The sequence below is a fragment of the Podarcis gaigeae genome (assembly GCF_964106915.1).
Source record: "Podarcis gaigeae genome assembly, chromosome: 12".
In the NCBI taxonomy this organism is placed as follows: domain Eukaryota; kingdom Metazoa; phylum Chordata; class Lepidosauria; order Squamata; family Lacertidae; genus Podarcis; species Podarcis gaigeae.
Genome location: NC_139688.1, coordinates 22,496,883 through 22,520,819, shown reverse-complemented (window position 1 = coordinate 22,520,819; position 23,937 = coordinate 22,496,883). Strand labels below are relative to the sequence as shown.

The following is a 23,937-nucleotide window of genomic DNA, read 5'->3' as shown; positions in this document are numbered from 1 at the left end:
ATCCTTTCTTCTCTCCTTCCTGCCCCTCCCAGCTGGTAGGGATGAGGTAGGAATATGATTCAATTCTCATTTAAAGGCAAATCTACCTAACTCACACTTTCTGAAACGTGAACCGAAGCACAGGCTTCTATGAAATTTGTGTTTCCCTGAATTTTGCAATGTAGTTCCCCCCCCCAATAGTATGTACAAAAATGCATATGTTAGCGTAAAATGTGCATACAATGCAGATATTGGCCAAAAATATATACAAAAATGCATTATTTTAGGGACTGTGGTTTTGAAAACAAAAAGTGTAATTAGGCAAAATTGCATAGAAAAACGTGTCTGTTAGGAACTTTTCTTTTAATATAAAAAGTGTAAACTGATGTCGAATTGGGAAGAAAGGAACTTAAGATAGAAAATAAGAGAAACTGAGAGAAACCAAAAATGGCAGCCAATTCACCAATCCTTATCTGTTGGTGAAGATAGTTTGAGATGCATAATTGTAAAGCCACTTGGAAAAGCAAGCAATATTATGGGAGGAATAATTACCAAAAGTCTTCAGATGAAGATTTTGATCCCCCCCCTTACAGTCAGAAGCCTTCCCCCTCACCACCAACCTGCATCTGGCATTCTGATAATTTTCACATAAAATCCGGACGCTTGCCAAATGCGAGACTACTGTACTGTATGCTTATAACAGTAATTACTTTTATGGTAGCTATCTGGAGCAAAATGTATTTTCTAGCAACTTATGGGCCACATAAACTTTACTGCTGTCCTATTAGTATAGTGAACGGAAATGGAAAGCACGAGAATAGCTTCCTGTATATTTTATTTTATTTTTTTAAATGATTGGTATGAGTAGCTGGGCTGATTATTTTTATGGCATGATTTGAAACACAACATCTAGATTTAGAGCTGTCCTACATAATCAAACCTCCAGCCCCCCCCCCCACTTTGATGGCAGCAATGCATAGCTGAAATGAGAATGAAAGGGTTCTGTTAGAAGTGACTTTTCAGTCTAGCTTGCACCCTAAGCAGTATTTTTCATTCTCGCTTTGGTTCTGCAAGAGTGTGTGTGTTTGTTTCTGTGAACTACTTTTAAAATCCTACTAAGATGTGAGAGCACTAAACAAAATGGCTTAAATAAGGGACATTGCTGGGTCATTAAAGGGCTCAGAATGCAGGGCCATGACAAAAAAGTTGCATAAAATTTCCTTATCTCTCTCTCTCTCTCTCTCTCTCTGTCTCTCCGCGCGTACCCCCCTCTAAGAATGTAAGTAATTAAGGTGATTGTTGGCTGCGATTTCACCAGCATTGCACTGCATTGCAATCATAGGAGTCAACTCCTAGGGGCCAAGGTCCCTTTGCCTCCCCATGAAATATTTGAGGGGGCTGTCCCCCCCCCAAAGTTAAAGTGCATTGCCCTTCAAATGGGGTGTGTGCACTGTGTCATGTGATTGATTGCACAGCACAGGGCTTAACCCCCCCCCCCAATATTTTATTCAAGTTGGCACCGCTGAGTGCACCCAGTTCCCCTATAAGAAAAGTAAAAAAATAAAACTCTCTTAGGTGTATGAGAATGGTAGGAAGGAGCAGGAGACCTGGGGTCCACTACGGAAAGATTGGAGGTTCCAGGGTGGCATACTTACCTCTCTAGCCATTCCTATCCTCCAAACAACCCTGTGAAGTAGATTAGTCTGAGAGTGAGTGACTGGGCCAAAGTCACCCAGCAAGCTTTGTGTCTGTGTAAGGAGTTGAACCTTGGTCTCTCACATCCTAGTCAAACACTCTAACTGCTACACCATACTGGATCTCTTACATAGCAGCAGCCATAACACTGAACACCTGTTGAGCAGAGGCACTGAGCCTGTGTGGTGCAGAGAAGCCCCTGCAGAATTTGATCCGCTGCTGTCAGTGAGGAGGGGCGGAAGCTGTATGTTTAATTAGGGTTTTTGACCTAAATTAAGCAATAGACCTGCCTTGAAGTTATTTGCAACTGGATAAAGACAGGGTGGTGCTGTGGGTTAAGCCGATCAGAAGGTCGGTGGTTCGAATCCCCACGATGGGGTGAGCTCCCGTTGCTCAGTCCCTGCTCCTGCCAACCTAGCAGTTCGAAAGCACGTCAAAGTGCAAATAGATAAATAGGTACTGCTCCAGCGGGAAGGTAAACGGCGTTTCCGTGTGCTGCTCTGGTTCGCCAGAAGCAGCTTAGTCATGCTGGCCACATGACCCGGAAGCTGTACGCCAGTTCCCTCGGCCAATAAAGAGAGATGAGTGCCGCAACCCCAGAGTCAGCCACGACTGGACCTAATGGTCAGGGGTCCCTTTACCTTTAAAAACAGGGTGAATAGCCTCTCGGTCGTCCTGCTAGGGCCCTCCTGATTGGATCCTTGGGACAGATGGGAAGGCGGAGACTCTTCTAGACTACTAGAATTCAACAGCGGCAATTGTTCATGTTCATGTTTCAAAGCTATCCTTTCAGTTAACAATATACACGCTAATAACTTGTGGGGAGGGCCCTCAGCTGCACCGGGCCCTAATACAGTGTATGCCAATAATTCTGCCCCTGACCAACAGGCTAAACTGCTGCAAGGCACTCTCTGCCCTCAATGCCACCTGTGCATTAAGTGACAGTAAAGGAGCCAGGAAAAACCCCAAGCTATGAACTTGCTCCTTCAGAGGGAGTGTGACCCCATCTAGAGCAGGCTTCACACCACTCAGCTCAACAGAGGAACCACCCACTAGCAGCATCTCAATTTTGTCTGGATTAAGTCTGGTGGTTTTTTGTTTTTGTTTTGCCTCTCAAGCTGTCCATGATCACAATCCAGCACATCTACTGCCTCACCTGCAGAAAATGAAAAGGAGAAATAGAGCCGCCTGTCATCAGCATACTGATGACAATGCACTCCAAAACTCCGTATGACCCCCCCTCAACATTTTCGTATGTAGGTTAAGCAATGTGGGGGGCAGATCTGACTCTTGGGGGTCTCCATGCTGGAGAACCCATGCAGCTAAGCAGTGCTCCTCAATAATCACTTTCTGGAGTTGACCACTGAAGCAGAGGGGGGACCACCACATTACAGTGTCCCCAGATACTCAGCTGAGACAGAAGACCACTAAGGCTGATGTTGTTGAAAGCTGCTGAGACATCAAAGAGAATCAATAGGGTCAGGGTACCCCTTTCTCACTCCTCCTAAAAATGGATCTAGATTTTTTTTTCTGAGTCCTTCTCTTAAGCATTCTGTACTTTCCTCCACTTCTGCCTCTGTTCACTCCCTTGTTATATATACATTTAAAGTTGGCCACTCTATCTCAGATACATGAGGAAGGAAAGCATTTTCCATAATATTAAACCTTTGGATTATATGACAGATATCCTCTCCATCTTCCCCTTGCCCTGGAAATGGCTTCTGCTGAACATGTAAGAAGCAATAAATTTTAGGTGCTGTTTATTTGTGTTTGTGTTGCTTGGGCTTTTGGCGGCCTGAGCTCTCCCCCATTCCCCTCTTTTCAAATCCCAAGGACTCCAATCTCACTGTTTAATAATGAAATGTGGTTTGACTTTCTCACATAATTATTTGGCTTCAGGACTCCTGTGAAAAATATTAGGTTGTTACAAGACATAAAATGAAGAGATTATTAATACACTGTAGATACGGGGAAATCCTTGATGGAAGGTTTGTTACATTCAGGATCTAAGATAGCATATTCCTCTTTCTAGATGTGATTCCTTCCAACAGCAGGAACCTGGAAGATCTTTACCTTCTCACAGAACAGTCCTTCACTGTTGTTGTTGTTTAGTCGTTTAGTCATGTCCGACTCTTCGTGACCCCATGGACCAGAGCACGCCAGGCACTCCTGTCTTCCACTGCTTCCCACAGTTTGGTCAAACTCATGCTGGTAGCTTCGAGAACACTATCCAACCATCTCGTCCTCTGTCGCCCCCTTCTCCTTGTGCCCTCCATCTTTCCCAACATCAGGGTCTTTTCCAGGGAGTCTTCTCTTCTCATGAGGTGGCCAAAGAATTGAAGAGTCAGCTTCAGGATCTGTCCTTCCAGTGAGCACTCAGGGCTGATTTCCTTAAGAATGGAGAGGTCCTTCACTCTTGAAACTTTATAGTCAAGCTTGATCCAGATCCAGACCAAGTGATATATTGCAGGGGCGGGGGAGAGCATTCTAGTCCTCTTTAGGCATTCATAAATAATGTGTAAATATCAAACTGGGGATGAATAAGAGGCAGGCATACCAGGTATGCCCATTCCATTCCCAGCCTTCCTGTGTTGAGCTGGAAGATCTGAAGGGGGCTTCTATATGTGTACAGCTGAAGTTTCTAAGAATATTCAACGAACATTCAGACCTTGCGAATAAATTTGTGAAGGACAGAGATAGAGTGGGTGTATCTGCTGTGTGCATTTTAATATTGGGCCTGTGTTGTGCTCTTTGCAATGTTTATAATAATAGCTTTATTCTGAAGTGCCTTGAGCATCTAGCATAGGGAGAATATGCACATAACAAAAAGTAAATCACAGAAAATGTGATTTATACTAAAACTCTGCCATTATTTCATCTGCAAAACTAGTCCTGGTGGATGAAAGTTACTTTCATTTTCTAAAATGTTCCTTGATGCCAAAGCAACTGGTATCTTTAGTTTACCAAATAAAAAATGTAGAGCCAGGAAGCAGAAATGTATTGTGGCGCTTACCCATAATACACTTATTTCAATAAATAATTTTCCAGATGCTGGTTTCATGCGTGTGACTGACCTGAAGTGGATTAAGAGTGAAGAGGCTAGGTCAGCTGAGACACTTGTTGTTTTGGTATTCGTATCTTCACCTATGTATTAGTTTCTCTTGGTCTGCAGTGGTATTCCAGAAACAGCGTTCCACTACTTGGTAACAGAAGGCAAAGGAGTCCTGTCTGCTCCGCTGGGTTGTTGAGTTGCTCCTATGAGCTGAGGGTTGCTTAGGGGAATGGGAGATGTATTAGAGGGCTATCTTGAAGAGCAGCAGCAATCCTTTCATTGCTCAGATCCATACTGTTGATGCAAATGAAGAGAAAGCTTTGACAAGTAGTTTCCACACACCCTTGAATTTGTGCCTCTGCTGAGAACTCTCAGCAGGAAATCCTCCACATGTTTTCCTTTAGTGTACAACAACTTAAGAGAACTGTCTCATTCTGATTCAAAGATCTGCATGTAGCAGTAACATAACCTAAGCAGGGTGATGATAAACGTCACTGCCGATAAAAGGAGCACGGTGATTCGACTGGAGTGAATATTCAGCCATATAATACTGAAGAGAAGAAATCTTAACAATCAACACTCGAGGGCCCTTTAAAAAGAGTAAGTGTGGCTACATTTTTGGTATGCTGAAAAAGGAAACTCTTGAAGATGTTGAAACGATTCCTCTACATCCCCAAGGAGCAGAGCAAGGCCGTTACTGGATGCTTTACATTACTCTGCTAATTCTGGCTTATTTTAACGGGAACAAAAAAATCTGGCTTACTTTAACAACAAAATTGTAAGTAAGTTTTTAAAATACACAGTTTTTACTTTGGCACAAAATTACGTGGCTAGGATTTTTGCATGCAGAAAAAGTGTTTTATGCACTCTGTGAAAGTTTTGTTCCCTTTCTGCAATACGACTTTAATTAAAGTTTTGGTTTGTTACCCGTAACTATATTTGAATTCTTAATTACCATTTCCTGCTTACAAATATGTATACAAACAGTCACATTTTAATAATTAAGATGGTGGCATATTGCTTTGAGGTGCTAAAGACTACAGGTTCAAATATCATGAAAAAATGAAAAACCAATTTGTGGCATTTTGCTTAATGTGTGAAATAAGTCAAAACAATTATCCCGCAAACGGTTTGAAACATTAGAAAGCACAGTCTTTGAATGTAATGCATTGAACATGGTACTTGTTTTGTTTGCCTGTAGTTTCTTTCTCAGAACTGGAAAGAATAAAGAAAAAGAAAAAAGAGGATGCAAGAAAACCATTTTCATACTTTTATATACAGTTTCAAATAAGGGGCTCACAAAAATGAGGTTTTAAAACAGTATTTGTTGCGTACATACCCAGCTCCAGCACTGATGATTTTAAAGTTTTGGCTGAAATGAGCCATTGAACCAGTTGAGTGCTGATTCACACCTGTATTTTTGAGACAGTAAAGTCTCCCGAAAGTGATGATGGAATCCAGTTTTCCTATGGGTGGGTACAATCCTGAAAAACTGAAAAGTTACTGCCTCTGATGAACACACTAAAATAAATCATACATTGATTGTTTTAATCTAATAAAGTATTCACTTCAGCACTTGGTGTGCCACTAAAATAATGAAAGGCTGTTTCAATAAGACTATCTACTTAAAAGGGTATGCGAGAAAGGTAGGTGTGATTTGGGTGGGCAGCTGGACGGATGACAACTGAAAATTAAGAAAATATGCACTCTTACATAAAGCATGTGGTTTTTAGAGCTTATAATTATGGTTACCTTGATTTTTTAAAAAAAATTAATGACTTGGCAATGAAAGGAAGTTGCCGCGTATGATTTCATATGAATGCCTTCAGGAATAGATTCGTGCCAAGGCCAGGGCATAGACCTGAAAAGGACACTAACTTAGGAGCAAATCATTGCCCCCTAACCCCAAGCAGAGCACTTCCTACTGCTCTAATTTTAAAGAGGGCAGCCTACCCCCAAAGCAATGAAACAATCCCTCCCTCAGTATTTCCAGGGCAGTTGTCCCTTCTGTCAGGGTCCAAACAGACATGATGTTACATTCAGTCATGTATAGAAGGTATCTGTTTCCTCTTTAACAATAGCAACTGGAGGTGGGCAGCTGGACTGAAACCATGGAGTACGTGGAGTTTAACCCATTACTCCCCATACTGTCAGACATTGGACACCCCCACCCTGAAAGTGCCCTTTGCGCTGGAAGGGGAAGGTTCCATTGGTCCCAGCCAATGTCGCTAACCAAAGGCAACATTCCTACTGTACTGATAAGAGCCAGAATTTGCTTTGCAGTGCAGGGAAAATTCCTTAACACCTCAGCATGTAATTGGCTCAGTGTATGGCATCTTTAGGCTAATGGTAACCAACATGGCATTTTTCAGATGTTGCTGGACTCAAACTCGCATCATCCCGGTCCCTTTCACATTCTGCCTTGGTCTGGTAGGAATTGTTGTCCGGCAATTTCTTGGGTGGTGGTGTTCCCTTGGTTTAAGCCTTTTCCGAGCAAAATTGCCAAAATAATCAAAAGGCCCTTTAGCTTTTTTCTCATGTGGTTTCTGCAACCTGCGACTGTTGTTAACAAAGGACAGAATGTCAAAGGGAACTGAGATGAAACACACACCCATACAAATGTTGGTTTTACATATGCATTGTAAAGGTAAAGGTACCCCTGCCCGTACGGGCCAGTCTTGACAGACTCTGGGGTTGTGCGCCCATCTCACTCAAGAGGCCAGGGGCCAGCGCTGTCCGGAGACACTTCCGGGTCACGTGGCCAGTGTGACATCGCTGCTCTGGCGAGCCAGAGCCGCACACGGAAACGCCGTTTACCTTCCCGCTGGTAAGCGGTCCCTATTTATCTACTTGCACCCGGAGGTGCTTTCGAACTGCTAGGTTGGCAGGCGCTGGGACCGAGCAGCGGGAGCGCACCCCGCCGCAGGGATTCGAACCACCGACCTTTCGATCGGCAAGTCCTAGGCGCTGAGGCTTTAACCCACAGCGCCACCTGCGTCCCCATATGCATTGTAGACCAATGTAAAAAAAAAAATAAGAATGATTTGAGTCCTTTGTGCTTACCGAATAGAAGGAGTCTTTTAGTAAGAAAGCTTTGAAAGAGGTGAAAAATTGGAAAGGTGAAACAGCACATAATAAGGATGCACATTGGGCCAGACAGCCTTCTATTCTGGTGGGGGCACTGATTTGCAGGCAGAAGCTATAGCTCCCATGATAAGGTTTAGCTGAGCCAAGGCACATAAGCCCTGTGTGTAGAAAACAGCTGTGGTACACAAATATGAGGAAATGTAGCCTTTATTACTAATCCACACTGTTCAGTCAAGCCTGAAGATATTCTTCCTGCTTCTATAAAATCTCTGATGCGTTTTGGGTCTTATGGCTCTTTTCCAAGGGTGAATAACGTAACTTTGGAAAGCTCTGTTCAGTGTTTGCTTGAACTCACAGGATGAACTGGAGGGTTGAGAGATATTAATGAGGAATTTCTCACCAATTGTGCCCTGCTGAAGCTAAAAGATGTGTAATCCATACTTCTGCATGGAATGCCTTTTACATTAACTTCAGTCTGCAGGACATCTCTGAGCATGCTTGCATAGGTGGAGACAGCATTGAAGTGAACTGGGTAGCATGTACATGCAGAAGCTGCACATAAGTTTCTGCTCTTTGGCTGCTATTTTTATTTTATGCATGCTAGAACAGCGTTCCCCAACCTGGTGTTCTCTAGTTTTTTTGGACTGCAATGCACACCATCCCCAGCCCACATGCCCACTGATTGGAGCTGGAATTCAGAACAGCCCACAAAAGCTAGGCAGGATTCAGGAGGGATGGTGCAAGAGAAACAGTGCTGGGAGCCACGCGCCTTGCTGCCCCTGTAAAACCAGAAGCAACACACCACGAGGGGGAAAAATGATCCAGCAGTTCAGATGGAAAGTGGCTGCAGAGCAAGCCATGGATTGCATGTCCCCTGGAGGCCTGCCCCTATGCTCACTTGTGATTCGCTAATTCAGCAAGCGGGCGGGATCTATTTCCCAGGCAGTAAACTCAGCACGCAGGCTTTGTTTGCTGCCTAGGAAAGCATATGCAGGGCAGATTCTTCAATGCAGGGAGGAGAAAGAGGTGCCACGAACTGGCTGAAACAAAGCCCTGGTCCCAGTCAGTGTGGCCAGTGAGTGGTCAAGGATATTATAGTAGTAGTTCTCAACGACTGGAAGGCGCCAAAACTTTCAGCTACTCCTGGGCAAGTGTGCTAGCTGGGGCTGTGTGGTGAAGTCTCAGAGTCCTCTCTGGGTGCAGGCAGGAATGAGGTGTGCAGGCACTGTAATGTTTCTGAACTGTGGCCAGGTTGGGTGCCAAGGAGACATTGCCTGGTCAGCAGAGCAACATTTTCCACTTCCTGCTTTTGAGGCTCCATTATCTTAACTCTTCCAGCCCAAATTTTCAGGTTTTTAATGTTTAATAGGTTATTGTATTTTAGTGTTTTGTTGGAAGCTGCCCAGAGTGGCTGGGGAAACCTAGCCAGATGGCTGAGGTTTAAATAAATTATTATTATTATTCTGAAGCCCCGGAGAGAGATATGTTAGGATATTTATTGTACTTGTGTACAGTAAAGGGTAAAGGGATCCCTGACCATTAGGTCCAGTTGTGGCCGACTCAGGGGTTGCGGTGCTCATCTCGCTTTATTGGCCAAGGGTGCTGGCGTACAGCTTCCGAGTCATGTGGCCAGCATGACTAAGCCACTTCTGGTGAACCAGAGCAGTGCACGGAAACACTGTTTACCTTCCCGCTGGAGCGGTACCTATTTATCTACTTGCACTTTGATGTGCTTTCGAACTGCTAGGTTGGCAGGAGCAGAGACCGAGCAACAGGAGCTCACCTGGTTGCGGGGATTCGAACTGCCAACCTTCTGATTGGCAAGTCCTAGGCTCTGTGGTTTAACCCACAGCGCCACCCGCGTCCCCTCCCAGCTACTAGTCTGACACTAATCACTACACCACTCTGACTCTCAATGAACACATTTTCCAGGTCTAGATTTGGGTACAACTGCCCACAGCTATGGCCTACCCTACAGGCAGCTTAACCATCAACAACGGAATATTAGGACTCAGTTCTCTTTGGACTGGCTTGTCAATTTCCTGCAGCTCCCAGAAGAAGAAAACTCCCAGAAAAACTTGGCGAAAATTCCCAAGCCAATCTGTGTATTTGGGGAAATGTTGCCGCCTCCCACCAGCCCATCAAGAATACTCTCTTTCCTTACCTGAAGGTATGTGTGTGAGGGAGAGAAAGAAGAGCAGGAGTCCTGCCTCTCCTATGGTCCCTGATGACTCAGTATGCTGTTTGTTAACTAGCACAACAGGCAATGGATAGGAGGTTTGGTAGAATGGCTTGCAGGGGTGGGAGGAAGGCTGAGGGGAGAAGGAAGGAAGCAGATGTTGAGACTCTTTGGTCCTCCAGATGTTGCTCAAATTCAGCTGTCATCAGCCCTAGCAAACAGAGCCAATGGCCAGGGATGATCAAAATCTGGTTCAGCAAAATCTGAAGGGTCAAAGGTTCCACACACTTGCCCTCAAGTTTCCTTCCAAACCTGAGTTCAGTGAAGTTCACCAGCATCTCTAAGAGTGATGTGGGTTGTTGTTGCTTTTAAATTGAACTGGAAAAGTTTCAATTTGTATTGGTAAAATTGGAGTGAGTAATTTAGCATGCTTATTTTCACCAAAGCTAAAACTTCTAAACTGCCAACCTTGCCTAATACTGATTTGCGATTGGCATCCATTCATTGTTACCAGTTGAACTTATGAAACATAATTTTCCACAGAAAAACAAAGCCCTGGGAAAAAAATTCCACTCACATTTCTGATCTCTAGCCCATTAAACTGTTGCTTTCCCTTCTGTTTAAGCCCTGCAGCAACAGTTTACCCTCCTGTGCACAATTTCTCCATGCATTCACCACAAGACAATTTTCATGATTTGTTATTATATATGTCACAAGTGGAATATGTTAGAGAATAATATTTCAGTAATGCAGAATATGTGCCAAAGCATTGCCATTATACTGCACTTGATTTGCAGAAATGAATATTTAAGTTGAAAGGTGGGCATTATTGCTTGCAGTTAAGTTTTGTGGCAGCACTAGCGCAATCTGGGAATTGGAAGCAGTAATGAAATCTTTTTGGAAGCAACAGGTTAACAGTTGAGAAATGCTGAAAGAATGCTAAGAGAATCCTTGGACATAAACATATATCTACAGTATATGTATATATGAATATTCATGCTACAATAGCGGCTGGGCAATTTATCTCTAATAAGAACCCACTGCATTAAATAAATTGCAAGTCTGTTGAGTCGCATTGGGTGTTTTTGGATTGAGATGGAGTCAGTTGGCTTCACGATCAGAGCACAGACGCGGAATCCTATTATTTTCTTAATTAAGAATTACTGTCAGGAACACTTAACAGTGGCTTATAATGCCAATAATCCAATGCAAAATAGTTGTTGTTTTAGCTCATAAGCAGTATGTTGTGGCATTAACCCCAACTTCACCTTTGTCAGCTGGGGTAGCTGTTGGACAATCAGAAATGTTTGTTTCTCGGGAGGTCATTTTAAAGTTGCCGTTTGTTTGCATGTGTGAATGTATATATTATCCCTATCTCTTTTTTCACTTTAAAATGCAAGATCTTTTACTTGATAGCGGTCAGAATTTAAAAGAGTTGTGCTGACTGGGAAAAAAAAATCATTCACTTCTTTTGTTGATCTTGCACACTGATGCACACGACCTACTAATGTGATTCTTGGCGTCCCATACAAAGCCACTCATCCATGCTGGATGTGAAAGCAGCTTCCTGGTCTGTACATGTGCTGTGTCGCATTCCTCTGGTTTTCTAACAAAGCTTTTAATTGGTATGCTGTGACTAATGAGCATGAAGTCCCAGAGGAAATGGAGCAGAATTTTCTATTATCCACCAGGATGAACTTAGCACATAGATTATCAGGGCTTCAACTCTGGGATAAATCAGGGTCAAAGTCTCCAAATACAGTGCAATAATAATTGAACGTTTCTTTCATAAAATTACACTAATCAATTTTAGCTGAACTGTGTCATGCATGGACTACCCTGAGCAGTGCCATGTATTGACCTTTTCAGCAAGAAAGAAATGTTTTACTGCAGTTCATAGCTGAAAATATTGGCTTCTTCTTCTTCCTATTTCTGGCCTGCCCACTGAAGTCACTCCTCAGTATTGCCAAAGCAAAATTTATTATCCTTTTCAGAGAAAAAGGGTCGCAGGCTTCAACCACTTGGAGTTTGGTGGGAAGCAAAGCTGCAAATCACAGAATCCAGGGAAAACCCTCAGGTGAACTTGTGTCACTAATGACAGGGTGCGCTGTTCATTGCTGCCTTTCTGGATTGTGACCAAAGTCTACTTTTCCTCTAGTCCAGAGTTTCCCAAACTTGAGGCTCTACTCCAAGTAATGTCACATAATGAAATGGGCATATTTGCACTTAATGAGTGAATCAACTTAAATACTGTGTTATATATAACTATATAATTGTGTTTAGTAAGTGTATACACACTATACATTAGTATAGGTGCTGTACACCATGCTTATGTGGTTTGATGAGACAAAAATTGGGGTGTGCTGTGTATATCCAGCTTTTGGTGTTAGTTCCTGCACATTTCCCACTCCCTTTCCAATATAGACTCTTAGTCTTATCACATCCCTCCGGAAATTCAGGTGGATATATTGTTTGTTATACGGGGTAGACAGGAGGCAAACACCAGAGCAACTAAAGCTATGAATTGAATATTTGTGGAGCCCAGAAGGTGTGTAACTTCATTTTGTACAATATTAAAAACTCAAAAGAGATTTGAGAATCCTTGCGGAGGTTCATGTGACTGCACTCCTGAAACTTCAGTTTGTTTACAACAGACATTCACGCTACCAGCACAAACCAGTCAGCCCCATAAATTATGCTAACTCTAGAGTTATTTATTTATCCTAATTATTAATTCAATAGTGTCCAGTAATGTATCTCCATTAGCACCTTGTAAACTAAAGTCCATTGATCTGATAGCTTGTGGCTGTTGGAAGATTCCCAGCTTCAAAACCATTTTTGCCCGTTTTCCTTGGCAAACTCTTATGAATGGCATTCTTCCAGTGAGTTACCTAACTGGTCATAAATAGGTGTGACTAGAGGACTGTCAGCTCAGAAAGTAAAGTGGGTGCTCACAGGAAGTTGCATTTTCAGTGCTTTGGATCTTGCTGTGTATTTTTAAGCTTTTCAGTTAAAATCCTTGACGTAGATTTTGTAAAAAAAAAAAGTAAATAAATGTAATTTTTTTACCGGATTCAAAGTGCTGGGGGGAAATATTTATTCTTTCCTTTCATGTTAATAGGGGCAAGTACCTAAATTATCAAGGTCCATTTGCTTTCTTTTTTATAAGGTGTTGAAGGTCAGGACTAGTGATCTAAATTATGATGAGAAGGCAAAAGAAAGCTAATGGCGGCCTTGCGGCCTTGGTGCTTCTATTTAGTGTGACTGATGTTCTCTGGCACAGGTTATTGCACTCCTTGGTCCAATTTGAGATGTTAATGCTCACCAGAGATCTCATCGTGGCCAGGGTTTGCAAAACCTGGTTCATAGTTAGCATGCATTATGGTTACAATAAGTACATCTGTAACTCATGACCATGGCTGTGGGGAGGGGCTGTAGCTCACTGCTTCAGTACATACTTTGCATGCAGAAAGTCCAGGTTAAAACCTTGGCATCTCTTGGTATGACTGGGAAGAGGTCTGTCTGAAAACCTGGAGAGCCAGTGCCAGTCAGTGTCAACAGTACAGTGGTACCTCGGGTTACATACGCTTCAGGTTACAGACTCCGCTAACCCAGAAATTGTACCTTGGGTTAGGAACTTTGCTTCAGGATGAGAACAGAAATGATGCTCCGGCGGCGTGGCGGCAGCAGCGGGAGGCCCCATTAGCTAAAGTGGTGCTTCAGGTTAAGAACAGTTTCAGGTTAAGAACGGACCTCCAGAACGAATTAAGTACTTAACCCGAGGTACCTGTACTGAGTTAGAGGGACCAATGATCTGACTCTGCATAAGGCAGTTTCTTCTGTCCCTCCCCATGTTGATGTTGTCTGTGTTCAGATGTGACACTTAACTGGGGTTTAACATTTCATCAACAAGCCTTGGACTCACAACTGTGCCCCTCCGCTGCAATTCCAGTATAACTGCGAGGAGAAGGGCAGAAGTTTTAGTTTCCATTTCCAAGTAGCTGCTTTTTGTCATTGTGTTCAAACCAGGATAAACTTCAGATTGTGGGTTCTGGCGTTGGCCTGTTTCCCTAAGCCATAGTTAAGATCAGCCACAATTCCAGGTCCACACATAACAACAAACCATGCTCAGTTGAAAATGAAATGATATTTCCTCCTCACAGCACTGTCCCATGATGAAATGGGGCAGGAACTTCCAAACCCTGTTATTGCCAAGGAGATGGTAGTGGCAATTACCACGTGGGAAAGGAGGGGCTGAGAGTAGAAACAGCAGACCCTGGTGTAAATCACTGCTATTCAGTGTGTGATGAAAATCCAACCAACACACTTCATTGTAAAGCAGAAAAGAACATGATTAGGTCTTAAATGAGTACGCAGCTACTCTAATGGGGATGCAGTGACCTAAAATTAGAAATAAAAACATTTTTCAGTAGGTGCAAATATTTGTAATATAAATGTGTAGCTGACGTATGCTAAGTTTTTTTTATGATTTCACAGCTGTCTTCAACATCCCCACGTGCAATGCTATTGATTCAGGGCTGCAATCTTGGCATATTCATGCAGAGAGCAGCAATTCAACATGTGAACGACCTTGCTCAGTTTTAAAAGGAACAAATGCTATGGAAGGGCTTGTAGTGTGTGGCAGGATGTTTAATCAGTTTCATTGCTTTAAGGAACAGTAGGAAGGAAATGGTGTGTTAAAGATTGTAACTCCTTATGCATCTTAACTGGCCGCACCAGGATCTTAGGACAATGGAAGATCCATCCCCCTCCCCAAAGGAACTTCCTACAGCCCCCTCTATTTTTAGATACTTAATGGCATTGTCCCTTCACTGCTAACTGTTTTTCTTCTCTGCTTCCTGGCCCCGCCCCCCATTTTCTGTCTTCTGATTGCCCTTTTAAGGTCTTGCCCATGCGTTTATATCCAGGATAAATTATTTACATTACCAGTTGGGTGCACATTTTCACAAGGGAAAAAGATAAAGTACACATGTGTAAATCCACCATCTATCAGAATGTATCTTTAAAATACTGCGTTAAAGGTAAAGGGACCCCTGACCATAAGGTCCAGTTGTGGCCAACTCTGGGGTTGCGGCACTCATCTTGCTTTATTGGCCAAGGGAGCTGGTGTACAGCCACTTCTGGCGAACTAGAGCAGCGCACAGAAACGCTGTTTACCTTTCTGCTGGAGCGGTACCTATTTATCTACTTGCACTTTGATGTGCTTTCAAACTGCTAGGTTGACAGGAGCTGGGACCGAGCAACGGGAGCTCACCCCATTGCGGGGATTCGAACCGCCGACCTTCTAATCAGCAAGTCCTAGGCTCTGTGGTTTAACCCACAGTGCCACCCGCATCCCTAGCTACACTTAAATGTTTGATTATTGGATGTACCATTACCCTGTTGGAAGTAGTCTATACTTTCTATCTTCTTATCATTTGAAACTATCTAGCGAGGATACCACTAGAAAGAGATTTAGGAATAAATTGTTCATTTCTGAACATTATACAGGCTATCATGCTACATAGTGTTTCAGAATCGTTTCAGAATGCCATGGTTTTGATATTGTGAGTAGGCATCTCGTTTTGATAGAAACAATTTTCAAGTTAGCTTGGACTAACAGTGTATACGTACTCCGAATCAAGTTCTACTGAGTTCAGTCGAATGCAAAGATGCAATAAAATGCATGAAATTTGCACTGAAACACTGGTGAATTTTATGGGGACTCCTAAAAAGGAAAAGAAAACTGATGTGGCAAACCAAACGCAAGATTGGAAAAATGAAAAACCAAAATGGACATATTCACTCATCCCTACCCCTGAGGCATAAGAGAAGTCTTTGCTCTTTTCTGTGTGGCAGCCCTTGAAGTGTTTGTTGAATGACGTTGCTTGTGTCAATCATTTAATGCAGTCCTCTTCACCTTGTGAAATAGACCTGGCAGTCTATTGCTGGAGGAACATTGGAGAGGGAAAAGTTGGGTTGAAGCATTGGGTGGGTGGGGGGAATTTTATTGTGTCTAGATATTGGATAAAGAGCTCTGCTTGAAATAAAACTGTCCAGTTGAGTTACAATGTTTGTGCTTTTCTTTATGTTACATTCAAGTGTAATATAAGGCCAAATGTGTTTTTTAAAAAAAGAAACAACATTTAAATAGTGTTAAAGGGAACATCAGCTTCCCAGTATAGAAATAAACTTGAGGAGTTGCTTTTGTGTGTGACATAATCATAATCAAGAAAGGGAGCCGTTGTGAGTTGTTTTAAGTGTAATTGTTATAGTAAAACCCGGTCATGCTTATCAGAACTCAAGACCTCAATACGTGAATAACATGTTTATGTATTGCATGCATTTGGTGGTAGTATTTATTATTAATTATGTGGCAGGTTGCCACCTTTTATCCTGCTGGTTGCTGCTCTTTCTTCCATTTATCCCCAAAGGCAGATCAGTTTTATATCCTTGCTTTTTAATGACTTTCTTATTTTACTTTGCCAAATATTTGGTGAGGAGTGGGGAGAGTCTTTTCAATATTCCTTCCTGCCCTTCCCAGTGGAGTGGAAAATATCTCTAATGTCATGCTGATTACAGAGCTATGCTTTCTGGGGTTTCCTGTACTTCATTTGCTTCCAAGTTTCTTCTTCTTTACAGCTCTCTGTTTCTTCATGTGGTTTGCACTTAGCTATTCTCTGCCTATGCTTCTCAGGTTTCTAGGGACCCTAATAAGAGCTGTGACCCATGGACATTATATTCCCTGGTTCTGCTCTATCTCTTGTCTAAACTGAAGCCCCTTTCCACCTTCCGTATGGCCTCTTTGAGAAGTAATACTAAACTATGGTTGAGTGTCCTTCTCAAGCCCCCTGTCCATTCTCTCTCCAGCCCACCCAATTATGGAGATGCTAACTAGGCTCTGGGTGTGTTTTTTGCTGCCGCTGCAAAATTCATAGGAAGAGCTGTTTGCATTGGTGATTCAATAGATTAGATTAGATTTATTCTATTTATGCTTTGCTTCTCTCAAAAGGGAGTTCTGAAGCAATTTACAGGGACGGCATAAAATTTACAACAAAATCCATTAAAACAAAACAACTATCCTAAAAGCATCCATCCACAAAATTCGCCCAGGGGCATAAAAATAACCATCCCAGCAATGTAGGGATAAACACCAAAAATAAATGAGCAAACCTTGACCATTAGCAATGTCCAAATATCTTTGTTGTTGTTGTTTAGTTGTTTAGTCATGTCCGACTCTTCATGACCCCTTGGACCAGAGCACGCCAGGCACTCCTGTCTTCCATTGCCTCCTGCTGTTTGGTCAAACCCATGTTGGGAACTTCGAGAACACTGTCCAACCATCTCGTCCTCTGTCATCCCCTTCTCCTTGTACCCTCAACCTTTCCCAGCATCAGGGTCTTTTCCAGGGAGCCAAATATGTAGGAGAATTAAAAATAAATAAATTGTTTGATGCTGGAAGGATTACAAAGTTGGGGTTTGGGTTGGGTGAACCTCCCAAAGTTGGGTGAACCTCCCAAGGAAGGGCATTCTGAAACTGTGTGGCTGCCACAGAAAATTCCTGTTCTCTCATTGCCATCTTCCAATTGTCTCTTGCAGGGGACATACAGAGAAAGACCTCAGATGCTGCATTGAGTAATGAAAATGCAGTGTAGTGAATTTAGGGGGATTTGTGTGATGAGTGTTTACACACTAATGGCTTACAATGCAAAAGAGTTTCTTTGCAGTTGTACTTCAGGGTCACCACCTTATGCTTACTTATTGGAATAGATCAATCTTAAGCTGCAGGGCAAGGCATTTGGATTGATTACTGATTGATGGGTGCCTGGCCCTTTATTGCACAGCCGAGGCAGTGGTTTCCATGCACAGAAAGTTCTGCTTGATTTTTCAGATGTACCAGCCATAAAATCGAAATTAGAATTAAAAGTTACTGATCCATTCCTGCACTGCTGTCATCCCAAATCCTGGTTTCAAGAAACAGCTGCATGGAAAATGGTTCTACCCATTCCAGGGTCCACATCTAATTCCCTAAGCTAAGGTTTTGACAAATGATATGGGCATGGTGCTCCTGTAGAAAACTTTGGAATTAAAGCAGCAGGACAATGGAAAAATTCTAATACATTGGTTTTTACTTTGGAAAGAAGACCAAGTAATTCAGAACGCACAACATCTGCTGAGGAATTCAGATGAGGGGAGAATTTTAGAATCACCTGTAAAGTATAAAGGAGTATAAGGAGTAACATACCTTCTCGAGTCAGGAGTGTGTAGCATACATAAACCAGGAAGCCACCAGCCAATTATGAATGTCCTTTTCTTGAACGTTCAGACATAAGTCTGGAAAGTCTTCTGCATTATTGTGCTTTGTCACATGGGGGGCACCATTTGGATGTTCTGCCTCAGGCACCATATTTATTTAGATCTTGGTGAGTTGGATGTTGTTTAGATGTGGGTGGCACTGTGGTCTAAACCACTGATCCTCTTGGGCTTGCCGAACAGAAGGTCGGCGGTTCGAATCCCCACGATGGGGTGAGCTCCCGCTGCTCTGTCCCAGCTCCTGCCAACCTAGCAGTTTGAAAGCATGCCAGTGCAAGTAGATAAATAGGTACTGCTGTGGCAAGGAAGGTAAACGGCATTTCCATGTGCTCTGGTTTCCATCACGGTGTTCTGTTGTGCCAGAAGCGGTTTAGTCATGCTGGCCACATGGCCTAGAAAGCTGTCTGTGGACAAACGCCGGCTCCTTTGGCCTGAAAGTGAGATGAGCTCCACAACCCCATAGTTGCCTTTGACTGGACTTAACCATCCGGGGGTCCTTTACCTTTAGAACTGTCTTACACAGGTGAGCAATTTCAGTGGCCTTCCTGCATCTTTGTGCTATTCTTAGTCTGGCATAAATTACTTTCCCTGCCTCTACATCTACTTTCCTGCTATTCCATTTTCTTCTTTCTTCTTTTTTCTTTTTGGGCCAGTTATACCTCAACCTTGTGTATATATTTTATGTTCCAGATTTGCCAGCAATATTTTGATTATGTTGCCAGCGTATTTTGATTGTCAGTCTTACAGCATTCTAAGTCTGTTTATGCAGAAGTAAGCCCCCTGTGTCTAATGTCGTCTATTCCCTTGTAAAGTGTTTACAGACATAATCTCTAGTAAATGATTGTAGATCAGGGATGGGATAGGACATAAAGTAGTATAAAACTCTGTATATTGAAAAGTATCAACATACTTTTAAATAAAAACGAGGTCTTAGTATGTAGCTTTAGGCTATATTCTCTCTCTATGTATATATTTATGTATTTCTGGAAGAAAGGAAATGGCAAATACAGCATTCAGTGATCTGCCAGTGAGAGATTATTGTGTGTTAACCTTAGCACAGAACATCAGATATCACACCAGGCTCACTATGCAACTGCCTCAGACAATTGGAATGTGTTTCATTATCTAGAAACCAGGATGAAAGGCAACTGGCAGTCTTGCTAGTCTGAACATTGTGATCGTCACCACTGTCTCAAATTTTTTGAATTCTTTTTGGGTGCTTTGGCAAGTCAAATGGTTCTGTTCATAGGTCTGTTACAGGAGCATGAATGGCACACACTCTCAAGGTTGTGGTAACTCAGATAAAGGCCTTGTGAAGCATAGGTTTTGTTTATCTTAGCAGATCATAATTAAACTAAGTGATTCAGAGACATAATGCCAATGATCTTTACAACAAGGTTCAAAGACAAACACTTAAACATTTCAGTGTAGTGTAGTATCAAAATACTGTTTTTTATTTGCGGAATACGGATAAATACTTTTCAAAATGAGACCAAAAGCAGAGGATAATCCTAGTTGAGATCCAGAATCGCCATTCAAACAGAGTGCAGGAGAAGGCTCGTTTATTTTGGGAATGATTCATGTTCTTATGTAGCTGCAATGATTTATACTTTCTGGATGTTCCATGATCATATTATAGAGTAGTTGTGTTCTATGTTATAAATCAAGCTCTGCTAGGAGTTTTTTCTTTTTGTTTTCCAACGTATTTCTTATCAGTAAAAAAAATTCAGTGTGGCATGAGCAAATTTTTATTATAAAAGTGTGGCCCAGAGAAAAAAGTTTGGCCTACGCTGTGCACAATACTACCATACAGTGGTACCTCGCAAGACGAATGCCTCGGAAGACGAAAAACTCGCAAGACGAAAGATTTTTTCGTTTTTTGAGTTGCTTCGCAAGACGATTTTCCATATGGGCTTGCTTCGCAAGACGAAACGTCTTACGAGTTTGTTTCCTTTTTCTTAAAACTGTTAATACCAGGGTGCATCCGTGCTTCGCAAGACGAAAAATCCGCAAGAGGAAGAAACTCGCAGAACGAATTAATTTCGTCTTGCGAGGTACCACTGTACTTCCTTCAACTCTCTCAGAAACTACTTTCTGTCTCCCACAGAGCTGGACTGAAGCTGGGGCTGCCTTTCAAGGCCATGCAAATCCTAACAGATGGATGGCATACATAGATGACAGCATTGCAAGGACATTTGAGAGCATAATATGTGCTGTTTTAGGACCTAAAATTATATTTTTTTTATCCAAAGAAATCAATATATTATTTTCCCCCACTGACTGAATTTCACAAGAATGATCTTTAATCTGAAACTTAATGAGGTAGCATTGCCTACCATATGGATATAAATTTGGCTGTTCGGGCATTCAGGTCTTGAGGGTTTTTTGTTTGTTTGTTTAAGATTACATCGTGTGCTCTAAACATGTTGTGAGCTGCCTTAAGAGTTCTAAGCAGGAAAGGACAGAACACTTTTAATTAGGAATGCACTGGAGGCTGTTCAAAAGAGCCTTTTGCATTCTGGGGAGATGTTTTAGGCAGGCAAAATGATAAGTAGCCGGGATGGGATGCAGAATAAGCCCTGGTACATGTTTAGAAGATGCATCAATAGCCTTTTGTGCCCTTATTTTAATAAATAACCTTGTCCAACAAGAGCTCTTTGCTTTGTTTGAGATTATCTTGCGCTTGGAAATGTGTACTGATATTATGTATTTGGGGAACAAACATTCAGAAATAATGCAAACATAACATTTTAGCATTTCATATTGATGCATAAATGAGACTGAATGGACTTCATGAAGAAACCATGTGAAAACCGACATGGATTGGTAATAGACTGATCATTTCATTTCTGTTCATAACAAGCCACTTAAATTATGAAGTTGGTTTGTAAAGTAACCAGAGTTTGTTTTTAACCAGAATTCTTGGTTTGAATGTAATACGAAATTGCCGTTCGGTAAAAGGAGAACTAAACCGTTCTATTCCAGACTGTTCCTCCTAGCTGTGCAGCGCAAGGAGATTGGAGTGGGAGAACGTGCCATCCAAATACTTTACCTGAGCTCAATTCAGGCTTGTCCACATAGCTCGTAAAAATGCAAATGTGCCCCTGGCCAATACTATCAGGACAGTCAGCTTCAAACTCTACCCTATCAAAGGCTCTGTCCTTTCAGATGAGCCACCTCATGAGTAGGCCTGGAGATCCTTCCCAGTGGCCAGTTCTAGAAGCTTGTCATTGGCCTATTATTTAAAGGTAAAGGTACCCCTGACCGTTAGGTCCAGTCACAGATGGGCTCTGGGGTTTCTCGCTCGTCTCGCTCTATAGGCCGAGGGAACCGGCGTTTGTCTGCAGACAGCTTCTGGGTCATGTGACCAGCAGGACTAAGCTGCTTCTGGCAAACCAGAGCAGTGCATGGAAATGTCATTTACCTTGCCGTCGGAGTGGTACCTATTTATCTACTTGCACTTGACGTGCTTTCAAACTGCTAGGTGGGCAGGAGCTGGGACCGAACAACGGGAGCTCGCCCCTTTGCAGGGATTTGAACTGCTGACCTTCCAATTGGCAAGCCCTAGGCTCTGTGGTTTAGACCACAGCACCACCCGCGTCCCTGGCCTAGTATTTAGCCCTTGGCATAATTGGTTGCATCTGACTCATTGGATTGGTTCAGAAGGAACACAAACACATGGTTTGTTTTGCTTAACTATAGTTGCTTTCTACATGCAAACCCAGTTTGGGCAACCAACAATAGTTTACTTGGGGGCATCAAACTAGGATCTGAAACCACAGTGTGAGTTTGTTCTCATCATGATTTCCTTCCCCTATTAACTTGGATAGCATCATAATTCTCCTGTAGCTTCATGCTTGGGACTTTTGCTTCCTGCCCCATCTTTGGACACTCCTCCTATTTTGGGGTCTGGTGCTGCTCATATGTCTCCTAGCTTAACTGCTTTCACTTCTCTTCCCTTCCAGCTGAAACTAAATGTTTAAAGGTTAAGGAGGAAGACTGGCCCCTGCAATCATATATTTGCTGCTGGTCTTGGTCTTTCCAGATGCTGTTTCTGGGGTCTTCCGGAGATCACAACACCTTAGTACTGACACTGGTATTTAGGATTCACTATTTGAAATTAACAAATCATGTACCTTACGTCAAATATTTTGCCCAGCTAGATCAACCTTTTCTGGCTATAATGTGGTGGAACTTTGCTGGAGAAAATAGATGATAGCACTGAAAATACATTACAAGCCACTTTGTTGTCTGCTTTCACTGATTTTTCATCCATATAAGAATAGATTCCTGCCACTTAGTGCTCTTAGTGCTTTGATTGGTATGACACAACCAGCTCCCCTTGGTGCCTTCAGGTGCTACAACTATTTTGTGTTTTTAAAGATTCTTAGGATTTTCCCAGATGGAAAGAATTTTATTTTTGTCAGTTCCATTTATGCCTTGTAGAAATCCCAATTAAAGAGAGAATTTATAGAAGATGACCGCCGTCATGAACCATTTATTATGGAGTAATTTTGCTAAATTTGTCTGTCTTTCTCCTTTGCCCCTTGTTACTGCCTAAAATTCTGAACTGCTGATGTATTGGGCTCTATATGATTTGTAGTTAATGAGTAGTTTACATTAATATGCGGATGAAAAATAACTGTAATTTTATTCCCCGTCCATGGCTAAGTCTGGAAAATACTTTTATAGGAAAAGACCATGTAAACAGAGTGGTCCGGATGGTTTGTTTTGCTAAAGTGGTACCATATGTTTGTTGATTAACAAGTTGTCAGGATATTAGAAGTTCTTGGCTGCTTCTGTGGAGGAGCATCTGTTTTCTACATTCTTTTACCTAATTTGTATGAAGACTTTGCCAGATTGAAGGCTTTCCTGCATATCAGCCATACATTCCATGGATCTTTTTTGTCATTCTGTAGGCAGCTTCTGTTGTGTGTCACTAGGACGGATATGTAGCCACATATCTCAGAAGCAAATGAAGAAAGATTGGAAAGGAGCGTGGAGCAATGAGGAACTACACAAGGACAAACTCATTGCCAATCAAAATTGCTCTTGCATTATCAGCTCTTATGTTGTATGTTTTCAATGTCAGCCAGCACAGAACCACAGTAACTAACAAAGGAAGACACTGAATGCAAACACTTAGGTTAGCTCCTCAGCTTGGACAACAGGATATACCAACAGGACTTTAAAATGAATGATATGTGTGCAATATCAATTCAAGGGCAAGAACACATACAAAGGATATGTGATAATGCTTCCCTTTCCCTTAAAGTTTCTAAGGCTTGTAGCCTGAGTAGTGAGAAGGTGACTCAGTTTGGTGTAGGCACCTGCCTAACCCTTTATGGCCATGTCCCCTATGATTTGGCAGGATCCAGATATGGTTCAGAGCGCTGGCTTCTACCCATAATAGTATGTTCAACATCCGCTATCAGAGGCCTCTGAATTCCAGTTGCTGGGAATCCCAAGTAGGATGAATCTTGTTGTACTCAGGTCTTCCTTGCAGACGTCCCCTAGGCATCTGGTTGGACACTGTGAGAACAAACAGGATCTGGGCTACAAACAGTTCCCCCTCTTCATCAGCTACTGTCGGAGAGAATTCTATGAAACCACAGGTGGTTTTACAGTCCAG

At 42.4% G+C, this 23,937-nt stretch overlaps 1 protein-coding gene across 10 annotated transcripts in view; it reads left to right on the top strand.

Annotated features, from left to right (window-relative positions):
- The window catches only part of KIAA1217, a 363,096-nt gene that overhangs the window by 127,497 nt on the left and 211,662 nt on the right, over window positions 1–23,937 (top strand). Inside the window, exon 1 of one of the 10 annotated variants that reach the window (XM_083704570.1) lies at window positions 5,163–5,326. The exons of 7 other annotated variants lie outside the window; for them this stretch is intronic. The gene's annotated coding sequence lies outside the window, so the exon portion shown is untranslated. Of the gene's footprint in view, window positions 1–5,162; window positions 5,327–5,413; window positions 5,505–23,937 lie in introns of those variants that run through there. 2 more of the 10 variants (XM_083704567.1, XM_083704571.1) reach the window with 2 other exon arrangements.